Source organism: Nyctereutes procyonoides, unplaced genomic scaffold, assembly GCF_905146905.1.
Source record: "Nyctereutes procyonoides isolate TBG_1078 unplaced genomic scaffold, NYPRO_anot_genome, whole genome shotgun sequence".
In the NCBI taxonomy this organism is placed as follows: domain Eukaryota; kingdom Metazoa; phylum Chordata; class Mammalia; order Carnivora; family Canidae; genus Nyctereutes; species Nyctereutes procyonoides.
In genome coordinates this window covers 23,560,359-23,577,199 of record NW_026575051.1, presented here as the reverse complement: position 1 = coordinate 23,577,199, position 16,841 = coordinate 23,560,359, and the positions used below count along the sequence as shown (strand labels likewise).

Genomic DNA, 16,841 nt, shown 5'->3' with positions numbered 1-16,841 from the left:
CATATTGTAACAACCACTGGGTTGCATTTCCAAGTCACTTTTGCCTATAAAATAGGAAAATGTGTTTTTTAATTTGAATGCAGGTAGCAAATGACCCAATTCCCAACTGCTCAGTAGGCAGCCTGACCCCACATATATGGGTTTGTACTCTGTCTTCTTTATATTCCATAAGATAGCAAGTTGGTTCCTGATTATTAACTTCTTCCCTCTTCTCAACACAACTCAGCTGCTAGACTGGTGGCCAGACCTTGTGCTAAGTGTATTATATGGATGGTTGCTCATTGTTCCTCACAAAGGCCCTAGGAGATAAGTACTGTCATAATTTCCATTTCCATTTTGAAGAAACTGATGTTTCTTAGGACAGTAACTGGCCCAAGAGTATCTAGTTACTAACTAGTGAAGCTAGGATCTGAGTGTGGGCCTGTTGTTGAGTTCACACCCTCAACCATTATTTTCCAAGTGCCTCATTGACCTCAGACCACCCCTGTCTTGCCTAGGACTCCTGTATCTGGGGGCTTTAGCTGCTGACCTGTTGCCTGATAGTTTTTCTTCACCATGGGTAAGTTTTCCTTGTTTTTGAATCCATTACTTTAGTTCCATTCTTAAGCCAAACTGTTTTATTCTGTTGTTGAAATTCACTGCAGAGCATATTGCATGAGATTCACATTTTTACCTACTTTTTAAAACTTTTAATAAAATGAGATAATTTTTTATTCTTCCTCATATGTACACCCAAATTTCTGAAATTCAGAGGTCATCTAAAGCTGTTGGAGTTTTAAAACATTTATAGAGTTTTAGAACTTTTGAAGAAAATATGTAATATTAAGAGGTTCACAAAAATAAAATCAAAGTAATGAAGTTTTGTAGCATCTATTACAAATTAGAATGTTTAACTTGATCATATTGGTTTATACAAAAAGAAAAAAAAGTCCATTCTGAAGACGCATGTGTGTCTACAAACCATTTCCTAAATATGTAATTAGAATGGAGGAATTTCCCATTTTTTGTTAAGATTTTCCTCTATCAAGCCCAAGTGTCCAGTGGAGGTAACTTTTGGGGATTTAGATGTGCCTACTAGTCTCAGTTAAAACTAAATCACTCCTGTATTGATTACCACTATTCTTGATCAAGTCAAGATAGAAACACGTGTTTTTAACTGAATGGATGAGTTTCATTTTTTAAAAAAGATTTTATTTATTTGAGAGACAGAGAGAAATCACAAAGGGAGCAGAGGGAGCAGCAGAGGGAGAAGGAGAAGCAGGCTCCCTGCTCAGTGGGGAACCCAATGCCAATGCCCCTGTGGGCCTTGATCTCAAGACTCTGAGATCATGACCTGAGCCAAAGGCAGATGCTTAACTTACTGAGCCACCCAGATGCCTCAGATGAATTACATTAATAGTTATTTTATGAAAGATTTTTCAGAATTTCCTGCCTAACTTAATCAAAATTGTACTTTGCTAATCAATTCATGTTTTGAAGACTTGTTTCAACTGATCAAAATGTAAGATGGTCAACCAGAGAGAAAGACAGTGTTGTCATTTTGCTTTGTGATCTAATATCACGAAATTATAGTTAGATTAGTTTTTACAGTCTTTCCTCTGGCAAGATTTGAGAGCCTAGTGAAATGAGGAAGAAGGTATTTTTATATAAGGGAAAAACATTTGGTATGCTAGAGCCCGTGTTACAGCTACTTCCTGAGATAAGGAATTATGATTATCCTGTTGCTTCTGACTCTTTACATTTTTATAATTTCCCAGGTTTGAATTAATATATATGAATTATAAATTATATTTTTAATGTAATAAGGTTAAGCTATCTGAAGAACTAGTTATGTAAAATACTGCCATTGATTACTTTCAGAAAGACCAAAAGAGTTTCCAAACTTAATTATCTTTTCATTTATATATATATGCACTTAATTAAAATGTGTGAAGAACTTTGACAATAAAAAATAACACATCTAACCAAATATGACTTTAAAATATAATCATGTGTTTCCCCGGATTTCCCCTTGCCTCATGTTAAAATTCTTAGTTATCACAACAAATATTAATTAAATATTTGTTGAGAGAATGACACAGTCATATAGAATATCTCAATTATCATATTAATATGATAGAAGTGGGTGGGGTACAGTTCCATGGCTGTCCAGATGTGGTAGGACATCTGATTCTGTCTCATGTTCCTCTGATCAAGTGTAAGGGTAGATCTGTCTTCCATGCTACTGTCATTTTCCTGTCCAGGTGTCTAGGGCCATGTTATGTTCAGGGCCAGTAATGGAGAGATTGTCCTCCTAGGGGAGTACTAAGTGATGTGTTAGCCCTAGGAACTGGATGCTGTTTGGACTAACGGAGACAGCCCTGAGTCCATGATTATTTGATCTCCGAGGGTTTCTCTTCAACCCAGTCTAATGTTCAGTCCACACTGGTTTGAGGAAAGTGTAAAACAGCAAACAAAGGTGGTAACTTCTTGAGTTCTAAGCATCATATGGTAGAGGGAATCAGCTTCAAACTGGCAAAGTAAGCTTTTCCTGTCCCTAGACCTCATAAAATAGATCACAGGCTAGTAGAGGGGAGAAGCCACCTAGACCTGAGAAGAGTGAGGACAAGAGGTCTTTAGCCACTACAGGCATAAGCATTAAATCAGTGCCTAGTTATCCTCTTCACTATAGATCAGTGAGCAGCCTGAGTATTGCCTTGGTTTGTCCAGTAGGAATTGCACTTACCCGTGCCTCAACACATTGAGATTTACCTGGCACCTTGGGTTGAATATAAACATGAGCAAAGGATTGTCTTTCATCTGTTGCCAACTACTTAAGTTGTACAGAGGATTAAGGAATAACTAAATAGAATATCTCCAGTAAATTTAGGGATTCTAAGAATCATAGATAGAAACTGCTAGAATTGGGACACCTGGGTGGCTCAGTGGTTGAGCATCTGCCTTTGGCTCAGGTATGATCCCAGGGCCCTGGGATCAAATCCTGCATCAGGCTCTCCACAGAGAGCCTGCTTCTCCCTCTGCCTGTGTCTCTGCTTCTCTCTGTGTGTCTCTCATGAATAAATAAATAAAATCTTTTTTAAAAAAAGATACTACCAGAATTCACTTAGTGCACTTGGGAACAGTAGTAGAGTTTATGTGAAGAACTATGAAGGCTCTGAGATCTTATCTCCTTCAAGCTCACAAGTTAGCCTGCCACAGATTTGATGATGGCAGAAGGCACTTACAGGTAAGAGAGACAGAAAGGACTTTATTACTCAAAGCATGTTTGTGTTAATTCTCTTTGCCCCAAATTCCCCTGGACCAATGTGTTGGGTCCAGAGTGGTGCCTATACATGTGGTAGGTTTCATTATAGGAGAAAAACCCTGAATTTAGGGAATCTAATTTTTGAAAAATGGGCAGCAAGCATGCCTGCCTTTTGTTCTTGAGGGAGGTACCATGTCTAATTTCTGGAACTGATCAGTATGTAAATATCTATGAAAATATAGTCTGGAGCAAAGTTAGGCAGTGCCATTGCTTGTAAGATGAGCAGAAACATGAGAGACCCATGGAGAATTGATTCCTAACTATAATGTAATGAAGATGGTATTTTTCTCTGAGTGTGTATGTTTTCTTAAGATTTTGTTTTAAAAGTAATCTTGATACCAAACATGGGACTCAAACCCGCAACCCTGAGATCAAGAGTTGCATGCTCCACTGACTAAGTCAACCAGGTACCCTGAAAATCATGTTTAATTAGAATTTTTTTTGCAATTTATATAATTTCTGTACCTCTAGTGGATGAGCCATTTAACATACTGTCTGTAAAATTTGGTTTCCTTGTCTGCAAAATTTAGTATTCATTCAGCTAATATGTTGAATGCTCCCTATGTTCAGGGACTGTTCTAGATACGTGGAAGAAATCAGTAAATAAAGCAGATGAAAGTTCCTCTTCTAAGAAGTTTACCTTATCTGGTGTAGAGTAATAATTTTAAAAATTCAGAAGATGCTAATACTCTGGGAAAATAATAAAACAAAGCAGAGAAGGAAGAAAAAGAATCCTGGGTAGAGTGATGGGAGAGAGTGCATTACTATTTCAGAAAAGTTTATTAGGCTTTTCTGATAAGTGACAATTGAACAGAAGTCTAGAAGGAGTGAAGGTATAGGACATGTGAATATTAAAGGAGGTAAAGGAGATCCTGAGATGGGTCCTTACTGGTGAGGTGTAGAAATAGCAAAAAGGCCATGTGGCTAGAGTGGAGGGAGAGAGAGGAAGAAGCAGCAATAGTGTTAGAGAGTAGTTGTGTGTGTGTGTGTGTGTGTGCATGTGTGTGTAATTTCAGAGAAGTACAGACAATTTCAAGAAGTTTTATAGAAAAATTGACCCAAGAAGGATGCCTGGGTGGCTCAGCATTTGAGTGTCTGTCTTTGGCTCAGGCTGTGATCCCAGGGTTCTGGGATCGAGTCCCACATCAGGCTCCTCTCAGGGAGCCTACTTCTCTCTCTGCCTCTGTCTGTCTCTGTCTTCTCTCTCTGTCTCTGCCTCTCTCTCCCATTCTGTGTTTCTCATGAATAAATAAAATCTTTAAAAAAATGAAAAATAGACCCAAGAAATGGGATAGTTGCTATTGGGGTCAATACTCAATTATTTTTTAAAGATAGGATCGTTTACAGCTTGTTTATGCTTATCTTCTCTAATCCATTAGAGAAGGAAAAATCAATGATGTCAGGAAAAGAATGGTCGAGAAAGAATGAAAGGATCTGGTGTTCACATGGAGAGGTTGGCCTTAATTTAATACAAGATTGATTATATCAGGAATGAAGGTAAAGATTGTGGGCACAGGTTCAGGATAAGTGGGTGGCAGTAGTTGTGAGAACATGGAAGTTTTCTCCTGACAGTTTCTTTTTTCCCCTGAAATAGAAATTGTGAGTATGGTCATCAGCTGAGAATAAGGAGGCAGGTGAAAATGTTGAAGGTCTGAGGACCAAACATTTAGGGGAATGGGAAGGAAAATGTACTAGCAAGTATATTTGGATTTCCAGGTATTATTAAGTACTTGTGGACACATTTAACTTAAGACCAGTCAGGGTGGTTAATATTTGTCTTTAGTCTCATTTAGCTTCACAACTACGGGGTTAGGATTAGGCGGAGCTAGATTTAACCACAGTGACAGTTGTATAAAGAGAGTATGATGAAGAGGGCATTAGACTTGAGGTTCTACACAAAGGTGTAATTATCATGATGGACCATGGATATAGAAGAAAGTAGGTGTTGAAAGCAGCAAGGAACAGTGAAAAGTGGAATTAAGGGAGTATATATCTGTTGTCATTGAAGTGTTTTATGGGGGCAGAACTAGAGCGATTGAGCTGGGTAGATGAGAGATAGTGGTCCAAAGATGGAACTTTGAAATTCAGGTCATGGAGAGATTCCTATCTGTGATGGCAAATATGCCACTGATATGACCATAGAGGTAGGGAACTGGGATGGCATGGAGGGCATGGTCAACTAAGGAGAGAAGAGAGGTTGAGGAATTGAGAGTCTGGAATATTGGAAGAGTCATCTACATGGATTTTGAAATTTCTAGAAGTTATGACAGGAGAAATGGATGTACAAGGCATTAAAATCATCACACAATGAGGAGTACTCACCCAGGGGTTTGCAGCTGGTTGCAACAAGGAGGCATTGTAGGGGTTGTAGCAGAAAGCCATAGTGTTATTGGGAGAATTAGATGCTTATAAAAGAGTTTGCATGGTGTCAGGGTCATGGTGAAGCTTGGTAAATTGTCTTTGAACTTTAGTTTTAGTTCTGATGTAGAAAGAGCTTGGAAGTCATCATTCCCATCCTTACAAGAAGAAAAAGTTGAACGAACTGAAGATCAATGACTTTTCTTGATTCATCAGAGAACTGGGCTTGTGGGGGCAAACTGCCACTCTGAGATGTGGAGAGTGGTGGATTCAGACAGTCACGGCTGAGATTGGCTTAACTGGAACAGAAGCCACTAGAGCCATGAACAGGTAGGTAGAAGCACTTGGATGATAATTTTGATGAATTGCTGGAGGGTGAGTGTGGACTAGCATGACACTGAGAAACTCCAGGGGGCTGCAGTCTTCAAATCTCACATGACCCTTCTGGAGAAATCTTGTGCCTCAATGACTAGAATTTGGATACCCAATGGCTTTCAATTTGGATACCCAGCAACACAGTGTGCGGCTCCAAATTTTTACTTTCTTTAAAATAAGAATAATCTGTTTGAAAATGTGTATTTTTAATTGGACTTTTTCTTAGCAAGCAAGTACCAAATTTAAGACTCCTCTGTAGTTCAAGGGTATGCTCAGGCAGTTGCAAAATAGTAACGCTTTAAGTACCAGGTGCAAAAAGGAAATTGGTTAGCAGGGAGGGAGAAAGAAGAGGGAGGGAGAAAAAAGGAGAGAAAAATTTCAAAGAAATTAGGAATAGTCTCTAAAAAATTGGAACTGTAGTTTGGAAATTGGAAAGATTCAGGATTAGACTAAAATTTAAAGATAGGCCTTTCCAATGCCGCCTGCTCCCCACTCCCCACCCCTGCCCCAAGCAGCAGGCCTCCAAGGTAATTCTCTTTAGTTTCTTCTCATATACATTCCTGCAGTCAATTCTCTCCATGGGTGTACATTTACATTTCAGAATGAGAGAATATTGTTGGTGCAACCAGTTTAGCCCTGGCCACATTTGTGTAGAACTTTTTGTATTAAGCTACCTCATAGTTGGCTCGTCAGGCTTTTGTGGGATCCAGTCAAGCGGAGGAAGGTAGGCCTGGGAGTGGGGAGGGCTGGCACTGGTGGAGGATGCAGGCATCCCGCTCAAGGAATAGGTCACAGCCACTTTATGAGGCAATATCCTTTAAAAGGAACAGAATATAGTTGTCCTGTATTGTATAGTCTGGTATCTGGATAAAAAAGGAAAGAGTCCATTGTTTGAGTTTATCGTCATGCATTTGCCTTGTTTATAATCAGTCAAAATGTCTACATTTATCATGTTGGCATTAAATAGTTCCCAGTTGCATTGAATTTATTTATTTTAATTTTTTTTTAGTTTGTATTCTGTACTTGCAGTGATATTCCATAATACTGGCAGCGCTCAGAGATTGAATTACATCGTGTTTACAGGTGATCCACTATAGAATAAAATGTCAAGGTACTAAAGAATCTATGTTACCGTATTGCCCTCTAGTGGAATGCTCTTGGGTTTACAGTTACTGTACTGCCATATGTAGAAAGTAACCTTGTGCACTAACTTAAAGTTATAAGGGAAACTCTTTGCTTCTGTTCCATTTAGAGAATGCATTGAGTGCAAGCCATACTATTGAAGTATCTATTTCTTACCATGGGAAATCACAAACTAGGATCATGAAACTCTAATAGAAGATCTTGAGTTGGAGGTTATGGAAGCTGACTGTTTTGAACCTTAGAGACATTTTGATATTAGAATTGTGTGATGTTGGGAATGGAATAAAGTTTAAGACCATTAAATACAACCCAGTCATTTTACTTTTAAGAAAACAAGCTTCAAGATTTAAATATATTAGCCAAGTTGCTGCTGATAATTTACAGTAGAACTGAGCCTGGAATCCAGGTTTCCTGCCTCCCAGGCAGGCAATCTTTCTTTCAGACAACTCACATATGACAGTTACATTTATTCAATGGGGAGAGGGCCCAAGATCCAGGCACCTCCAAAAGGGTGTGATATCTTAAAAAAGAAAATCAATGCATGAGTTATTTGAAGTGGGGATATATGTTCTTTCTCTTTCAGGAAAAGAATACGATTTTAAAACTTTATTATTTTTACTAATTCCATAGCATTATTTTTGGGCAAAGCAGGAGAGAAGAGAAAATAGGCTGGATAAGGCAGAAGCAAGTGGGGGAGGGTATACAGGAATGCCTCTACCCATGTTTCTGACCTCGGGTGTTCATTCTTATGTGAAGAAGGGGTATGTGGGTGTCTTGGCTGACAGTGATCTGAGTGGCTATGCTTATGGACTGAATTGTGTCTCCCACCAAATTCACACATTGAAGCCCTAACTCTCAATGTGACTCTATTTGGAGATAGGGCCTATAAGGAGGTAATCAAGGTTAAGTGAGATTGCAGAGTGGGTCTCTAATCTGATAGGACTCTCTTCTTATATGAACAGAGAAAGAGAGAGAGAGGGAGAGACATAGAGATAGAGAGGGGGATCTGTCTCTCCATCATGTGAGGACACAGCCAAATTATGCTATCTACAATCCTATAAGAGTTCTCACTAGTACCTGACCATGCTGGCACCTTGCTATTATTATTTAATTTTAATTTTGCAAATTTTGGAAAATATTTGGTTCAGAGGGTAACTCACCATTTTTTTAAAGTGGTAGAATAACAAATCAAATCAAGTTTTGTGTAATTCTGAAACCCCAAATCATTGCAGCCCACTACACTTTGGCCATGTTAGCGCCTTACCAGTTGCCTTCAAGCTGTATCCTGCTCTTCTACCTCACCTGCAGTGATCCTGAGAAATCTATGGGGTTTACCAAACATGGCTCAGTAGTCACAACAGTTAAAGACATGTGCCATGTGGTTTGTCTTCCTAGTATGGGAGACTGTGAATTCAACATCCTTACTGACTCCTCTGATGTTTTTGCCACTGTGGACCATATCTTCCTTGTAAACCTCTCCTCCCTTGGTTTCTTTGATACCAATTTATATTGGCTATTGTTTTTCCTATCTAACTCTTCCTTCTTCGTCCTTCAAGGGCACTCTTTTGTCTCCTTATGTACCTTAGTGGCATTGATGTGCCCCAAATGGTACTGTTTTTTGAGGCAATCTCATGTCCTATGTATTGTTTTATTTCTTACTATCACTCATATTCTTTGGCCTTCCAAGTAACCTTCTCTTTCTTTCTTTTTGGTCCTGAAGTCTCTCCTGAACTTCAGTTCCATGTATCAAGTATCTGCTGGATATTCCTATCTGAATCTCTGATAGATACTTCACAACAAATTATACATCTGAACTTAGAAGTTTTCATTCATTGAAAACTTACTCAAACTCGTTATTCCTTAACAAATACCAACATCTTCCCAGTCAACCAAGCAAGAATTCTTTCTTCTACCCCTTCTGTAACCACTCAATCACCAAATCTATATTTTATCACCGAAATAATCACGGACTCCATGTCTTCTCTCTTTACCTACTGCCATTATGCTAGTTCATAAGGATTCATTGCTCGCTTGCATTAACCTTATAACTCATTTTTCTGTTTCTATTATTTACCCTCTTAAATCTTTCATACAACGGCGAGACTGAATAATCTAAAATGCAAATATGGCCAGTTGCAAAAGAGAAAGTTTTCTCAAAAATGGGGTGTATATGGCTCTCATAATCTAAATGCTGCCTTTCCTTCCAGCCTCATCTGCCACCACCTTTACAGCATATGTCATACTCCAGGTTTGCTAAATTTTTTATAGTTCCCTCTTCACATAATTTTACTGTTGGTTCATTATGTTCTTTCCTCTGTCCATAACCCATTACTCATCCCACCTCTTAGCCCTTATCCTCACTCAGCAAGAATAATACCTATCATGACTCATTGTTTCAAGACACAGTTGAGTGGTCACTCCCACCAAGAAGCCTTCCTGATATCACATCAGGCTAGTTGATTTTTCTCTATGCTCACATAGAGTCCTTAACATTCCTCTGCTGTTGGATCTACCACTGTAGTTACATGTCTGTCTTCCTTATTTGCTACTTAGTGGGAGTGGAGTCAGGAGTCAGCCCAGTGTTTAATGAGTCCTCACAAGTGTTTCTTAAACTGAAGTTTTTTAAGGGCAATATTTTTTTTTTCAGTCAGAGCCTTCAGTTTCAATATGTTGTGGTTCACTATTTTTCAGGCATATATATATATATACACATGTATGTAGTATTTTAATTATAATTATCAATTATATAATATGACTAAATACATACATATATGCATACATATGTTTGTATATATGTATAATGTGTGTAGTTACAGAACTATAACCATGTTAATTAACTTTTATCTTCAAAAGTAAGGTAAAACTCTCTTATAAATTTGTAGGGCTATACTGCAGATGCAGTTGAAGGAGAATTACTTTGTTGAGCTCTCTCTCATGAGAAGAAGGATTTTTCTTAGCCCTGACTATGAAGGATTCTAGCAGCATTCTTCTCAATGTTCTTTCTCCTTTTCATTGTTTATCTGATAAGGGACTAGAGAAGGCATTAAAATAAATAGGGTGGCACTATAGGGGCTCAAATAGCCTGCCAAGGGGCTCTGATCTGGACCGCTCCCATCATTATACCAGGAACACATGTTTCCAAACAAATGTTCTAATGTAACAACTCATATCCTGGAACTGGTCTCTGCTCACTAATCCAAGAATTGTATTCTCTGTTTTATTCTTTTTACTCAGGATCTTTGTACATTTGTGTTGGCCAGGAAAAGAGGCATTGTATTCTGTAGAACTTGTGTTTGATGAGTTAGCACTAAGAGTTTTGGAAATTTCCCCCTTATGGAAATGGTGCTTTTAATTTTAAAATATATTGGTTGGAAATATAATCAATAATATTGTACTAAGTTTTATTTTTTTTACATGGGTATAGGGGCAGAGGGAGAGAGAAAAATCTTAAGCAGATTCCACATCCAGCATGGAGCCAGATGCTGGGTTCCATCTCACAGCCCTGAGGTCATGATCTGATCTGAAATTAAGAACCAGACATTTAACTGGCTGAGCCACCCACACACCTCTGTATTAAGCATGTGGGGTAACAGGCAGTAATTAGACTTACTGTGGTGACCCTTTCACAATGTATACAAATATTGAATTGAAACATTGTACACCCGAGGCTAATATAATATTATGGTCAGTTATATCTCAGTAAATAAAAGAATGCAATGGCATGTTGTTGCTAAACCACATTATATCTTTCAAAAACTGATAGCTGGCCGGTGGTTAAAGCCATGCTCGAAAAATAACCTTTTGCATTCATCACCAGCACCCTTGTTCTCTAGCAATATAGTCTAGTAATGTGAGCCTTTGACTTTTATACTGGCAACGGGACATTAGCTCTCATTTGGCTAAGATCTCTCTCCTAAATACCAGGTCTAGTAAAGGTACACAACAGCTAAATTTGGACTTGACTTCTTTCATATCCTCTTGCCTGGAACAGTAGTGTGATTAATCTAATATTGCTTTGGAGTATGGTATTTTTTTTAATCAGTGAATTAAAAGACATTATAATTAAAAAAATAAGTGATGGTTGTTTATTATTCCTGGCTTTTGTGAGTTAAATCTCAGTTAATTTGCAACATCTGTGCCAGATATTAGAACCCATGTTTTAAATGTCTATTCCTTCGGGTGCCTGGGTGGCTCAATTGGTTAAGCATCTGCCTTCAGCTCAGAACATGATCCCTGGGTCCTGGGATTGAGCCATGCATTGGGCTCCTTGCTCAGCAGGGAGCCTACTTTTCCGTCTCCATCTGCCTGCTGCTCCCCCTGCTTGTGCTCTCTCTCTCTCTGTCAAACAAATAAATAAAATCTTTAAATGTCTATTCCTAAAGTATGCTCATGGACCAAATAGTCAAGTAGATTTCTGGTGAAAGGAAACAAAATTAACGCATATATAATGTAAATATGTTTATATAATATATTGTAAATATTCTAGAATATAATATTAGTAATCTTAAATATATTAATATATTAATAAATATATATTTCTGCATTTGTTCAGGGACATACCCCTTGGCATTAGATGGTAAGTGTTTTATTGTAAGACTTACTTAACTAGTTAGACAAGTTATTTTGGCAGCAATTATGTATTGTAAATGGCCATCCAAGTAACTTATATGAGAATAAAAAGAAAGATCTTTGCAATACCAGTACTTACATTTAAGTAAAGTTATTGCTCAGTAATAGTTCTATTAAAGAGTTATCTGGGAAACGTTAAAAGTACTGATCCTCAAACTCTCCTAGAGATGCTAGCTCAATTGATTTGGATGAGATTGGAAACTAGTATTTTTAAAAGCTCCCCAGTGCATTCCATTGTGCAGCTAGGATTGATAATAAAAGACTAAGCATGATTAATAACCGACTGAAGGTTAGATGGAAGCCTCTACATTTGCCCCATCCCTGTGTTCTCCACCCTGGCCAAGATAAAAAATCAAAAGCATATCACCCCAGGGGAACGACAGAAATTAGTGCCATTCTTAAGGATCTAAACCCAGGCTGCCTAATAGAATTCTCTGTGATGAGGGTAATGTTCTATATCTACCCAGTCAAAGAGAGTACCCACTAGCCACATGTGGCTATTGAGCACTTGACATGTGGGTAGTGCAAATGAGAAACTGAATATAAAATTTTGGTTTTAGTTCTAGTTGAAATTTAGTCACATGTGTTTAGTGGTTACTGTACTAGACAGTATAGATCAAAAGGATGCAGAAGTGAGACCTCTGTCATATTTCCATTTAATCTCCCCCAGAAAACTGTTCCTGATGTTAATCTTGTTCCTATCTGTATGTTTCCTATTGCTGTTGTGACAAATAACCCCAAACTTAGTGGTTTAAAACACAAAGTGACTTAAACAAACACAAATTAAGTTCTGGAGGTCTCAAGTTTCTGGAGGTCAGGAGTCCAAAATGGGTTGTACCAGGCTAAAACCAAAGCCTTGGCAAGGCTGTATTCCTTCTGGAGGCTCTAGGAATGAATCTGTTTTCTTGCCTTTGCCAGCTTCCAAAAGTCATCTTCATTCCTTGGCTTGTGGCTCTTTCCATCTCAAAGCCAGCAGCATAGCATCTCAAATCTCTTACTCTGATGTTCCTGTATCACTCTTTCACTTATAATGAACTTTTTATATTACAATGGGTTAACCTGGATGAACCAGATAATCTCCTTATCTCAAAATCCTTAATTTAATCTCACCTTCAAAGTACCTTTTATTGTGTAAGTTGACTTATTAAGATGTTCTGGGAATCAAGATGTGAGCATTTGGGGGGAGCCATTATTCACCATTCTACTATTGTACTCACTCTGCCTTGTCTTATAGCTTCCCGTGTGCTTTTCAATGAGCAGCAAATGAGTCTCAGTAATTTTAAGCACCAGGTTAAAACTGGCTTTCACACTATATGTGCTCAAAATATATTTGTTGGAATAAATCATTAAGGTTAAAAAAAGAAGGGAGACTACTTGATACATGCTGACTGAGGGAATAAAGCATCACGGGGAGTCCTAATGCAGCAAATTAATTTTGAGCATCTGCATGGTTCACTAATCCATCAATCCATCGAATAGATTTTGGAGCAGCACTTACCAAGCACCAATCAAATATAGATTGGATAGTGCCCTAGTCTGTTCATCTTGGCTCAATGTGTTTTGGGCTAATGAGAAAGCAATGGGAAGCCAAAGCCTGTTTGTATGATTCTTTAGGAAATAATGAAGAAAAGGTAAAATGACAATTATTGGCTTATGTCTGGTAAATGCATTTTAAAACATTAGTGGAATATTTTACGACTAAGACATTGTTTGATAAAGGAAGTAGTATATGAAAATCTAGGATTATTTTATTAAGCATTTATATCTAATGAGTGAATAATTTACTCTAGTTTTTTTTTTAAAGCCATTCCAGGATAGAAAATGTCCAGTTTAATTATTTTTAAATTAAGCATTTAGTACAACAGAATAGTATGTTATTCTACAAAATTTAAACATACACAAAAGTAGAAAGGTTCATATAACAGACTCCATGTACCCATCACCCAGCTTAAATATCATCTCTTGGCCTGTATGTAGTATTGTTTTAATCTGTAGTCTATTACCCGCTCCCTACCGTCACCTCCACCCTCGACGCTGATTATTTTCAAGCAACTTCTAGAATCATATCATTTTATCCATAAATTTAATCATTTATAAACACACTTGGGCAGGTTTGTTAATGAATTTCCTCATATTCATGTTGGCTTCCTGCACGCTTTGGGGGCTCCATAATCTTTCTGACATTTACTGTCTTTTCCTTACCTTATGTGGAATTTTGTTCTGAAGGACAAAATATAACAACTAAATATGGAAAATGCTAAGCTTGCCAGACTTGTTTAATTTTCCTATTACTTCAATTCATATTTTAGAAAATAGCTTACAAAGTGGAAATATATGATTACGAGCAAAATTAAAACTATTTGCATTTTTTTTAGAGAGATAAAGGGGAGCTCTTAACCACAGGGGAAATATGAGTTAAAAACCTCCAAGCTCTACTCCTCTTATTATAGGAGGATGTTAAGGTAAGACATATATAACATGGTTTGAGAGGAGCTTAGAGAGTGTCCAGGATTCTGGAAAAAGATTCTGAAGGAATATTTTTCATAGGAATAATTAGGTGAAGCCCAAACTAGAACTGAAAAATAAGATATTGTTGAAGATGAAAGTCTGATCAGAAAATACTAAAACATATAAAATATGGTTTTATAAAACTATGAAATGTTTATTTTGGGAACTAATATACTATCTTTTCATATATGTCTGTATATAGTCATTTTAAGTGGCCTTCCTCAATATATTATATTTATTAACAAAAATACACATTGTCAGTGTTGGCTGGCTTGGAGGAGGATGATAATTTTATTGTTTTAAAGTCATATGTCATTAACAGTTGCCTCTATCTTTATATATTTCTTTCTGCTTTTTTCTGTCTTTACTAAGAACCAGAACTAATTTATTTATTCATTCAATGGACCTGAGTCACAGTACTTTATTCATAAATATATCAATTAAATATTTGGAGGAATAAATAAAATCAATATCTAATTTTTCAAATCCAAATTTACCATTCTAAAATTTATCAAGTTGAAATTCCCTATTCCCCTGTTCCAAAGTTTCAGTGTTCCTGTTCTATTTTTAGCTGAATAGAATCTATGAAATGATTTAATTCAGTTCCATGTTTGTAGCTGGAGGTCTGTGGATCAAATGAATTGCTAAAGGTCACACAACTAAAATGTGCCAGTTCGGCACTCACTTCAGCACAAATAGTGAAATTGGAACTATACAAGGAGACTGGCATGGCTTCTGCACAAGGATGAGACACAAATTTGTGAAGTGTTACCTTAAAAAAAAAGTGCCTGTACAGAGATAAGAAAACAAATTTGTTATCTCCCACATTGGTGGCTCCCTCACAGATATTACAAAAGATGAGGTTTTCTTTTTTAATCTGTGGTGACAAATGAAGAAAATTATTTGATTCTTTTACTTATGATGGCATAGAAATATGTACTTTATTTTAAAGGATTTTATTTATTTGTTTATTTATGAGAGACACACACGGAGAGGAAGAGACATAGAGAGAGAAAGCAGGCTTCTTGCAGGGAGGCGGATGTGGGACTTGATCCCTGGACCTGGGATCACGCCCTGAACAAAAGGTAGACACTCAACCGCTGAGCCACCCAGGTATCAACTGAAGGCAGATGCTCAAATGATGAGCTGCCAAGCATCTCAGAAATCTGGGACTTTAATGATATGACATTGAATACAAGTTTTTTCAAGGAGTTATGTGATTTTTGAGGTTTCTTCAAGCTCTGCAATGATGAATTTCTAAGAAGCCCTAGTTTGCATTCTTTAAATTGACTAGTATATTTTTGTATAAACTAATGTTATGAAACCATGCCAAATGTTTCCAAAAGAACAAATATAAATGCAAGGAAGAAAGAGTTAGGCAACTGCTTCTGTATCTGTTGTTATTAGTGAAGATGACATTATATTCATAGCTGTGCTGAGGGAAAAGAGTTCTAATGACAGTGACCTCCCCACATCCACAACTTCTTCTCTGAAGACTTCCTTTACCTTCTTTCCTGGATTAAAGCTTGGTTCTACTTTGAATTATATCACCTACCCACCAACCCCCTAGACTCAGGGCTGAGGGAGTAGTGACGTTCTTCTCACTCCTTATTACTGTTTTCAGATTATTTCTCCTTCTCCTTCTTCCTGATTGCACATAGGGTTTCAATAGGCATACCAAAACCAACTGCTTTTAACTCCCATCCCTCCATCACCCCATTGTCAAATCTACTCCATGCTCCATGCTCACTGTCCCACAAAAAGACACCCTAAGTTTGAACTGCCCAAGATAGACACCTGGGAACATTTGACCCCTCCATAACTCACCCAGTTAAAAGTCAATTTCTGTCCATAACTACTGGTTAAATACATCTCCAGTCTAGTATTTGCTGTTCTCCAAACCTGTTGACTGGCATTAGTTATACTCACCATCATCTCTTTCATGAATTGTGGCCACAGCTTCCCTTACCATTAGACTTGGCCCCTTCTAGTCTGTTTGTGCTTGATAACAACAATGTGCAAGGTAATTTTTTCTTTTAGCATTCATATTGCCTCCATAATAGAAACTGAACCTTAGGAAAGGTTGGCTCACATTGACACAACTCTTGAGCATTAGAGCCAGGTATTCTGGCTCCTTATTAGGGTCTCACTAACTTCCAGTTGCCCCTGCTGCAGGTCTGGAGATGTGTGCACATCTGAGGAACACGTGGTGCAGAATTGAGGCCTCTGCAAGTGTAAAATAATAGAAGGCTCTCAGGTATTAAACCCTAACTGTAACATAATGTTCAGCTGTTCAAAGGACACATTCTGAGTCATAATAATGGCATTTAGAGGCCACCAGTCTACAGCGTTGTGACCTTTTGAGAACCATAACTTCATTGTGTGTAACTTGCTCCTACTTTCCAATATCTAATTTTATTATCATTATAAATCATGTTCGTTTTTTGAGGAATTTAATTTTCAGATTACCATAAATAAAAAACTAAGTTATTCTTTGGGGTTATAACAACCAGTTGCCCGTGAA

General features: G+C 37.6%; 1 non-coding gene across 1 annotated transcript; it reads left to right on the top strand.

Annotated features, from left to right (window-relative positions):
- Window positions 1-14,994: 14,994 nt before the first annotated feature.
- On the top strand, window positions 14,995-15,097 carry LOC129513192 (U6 spliceosomal RNA). The gene has a single exon (XR_008665173.1). It is a non-coding gene; the product is annotated as a U6 spliceosomal RNA (small nuclear RNA).
- Window positions 15,098-16,841: the final 1,744 nt, after the last annotated feature.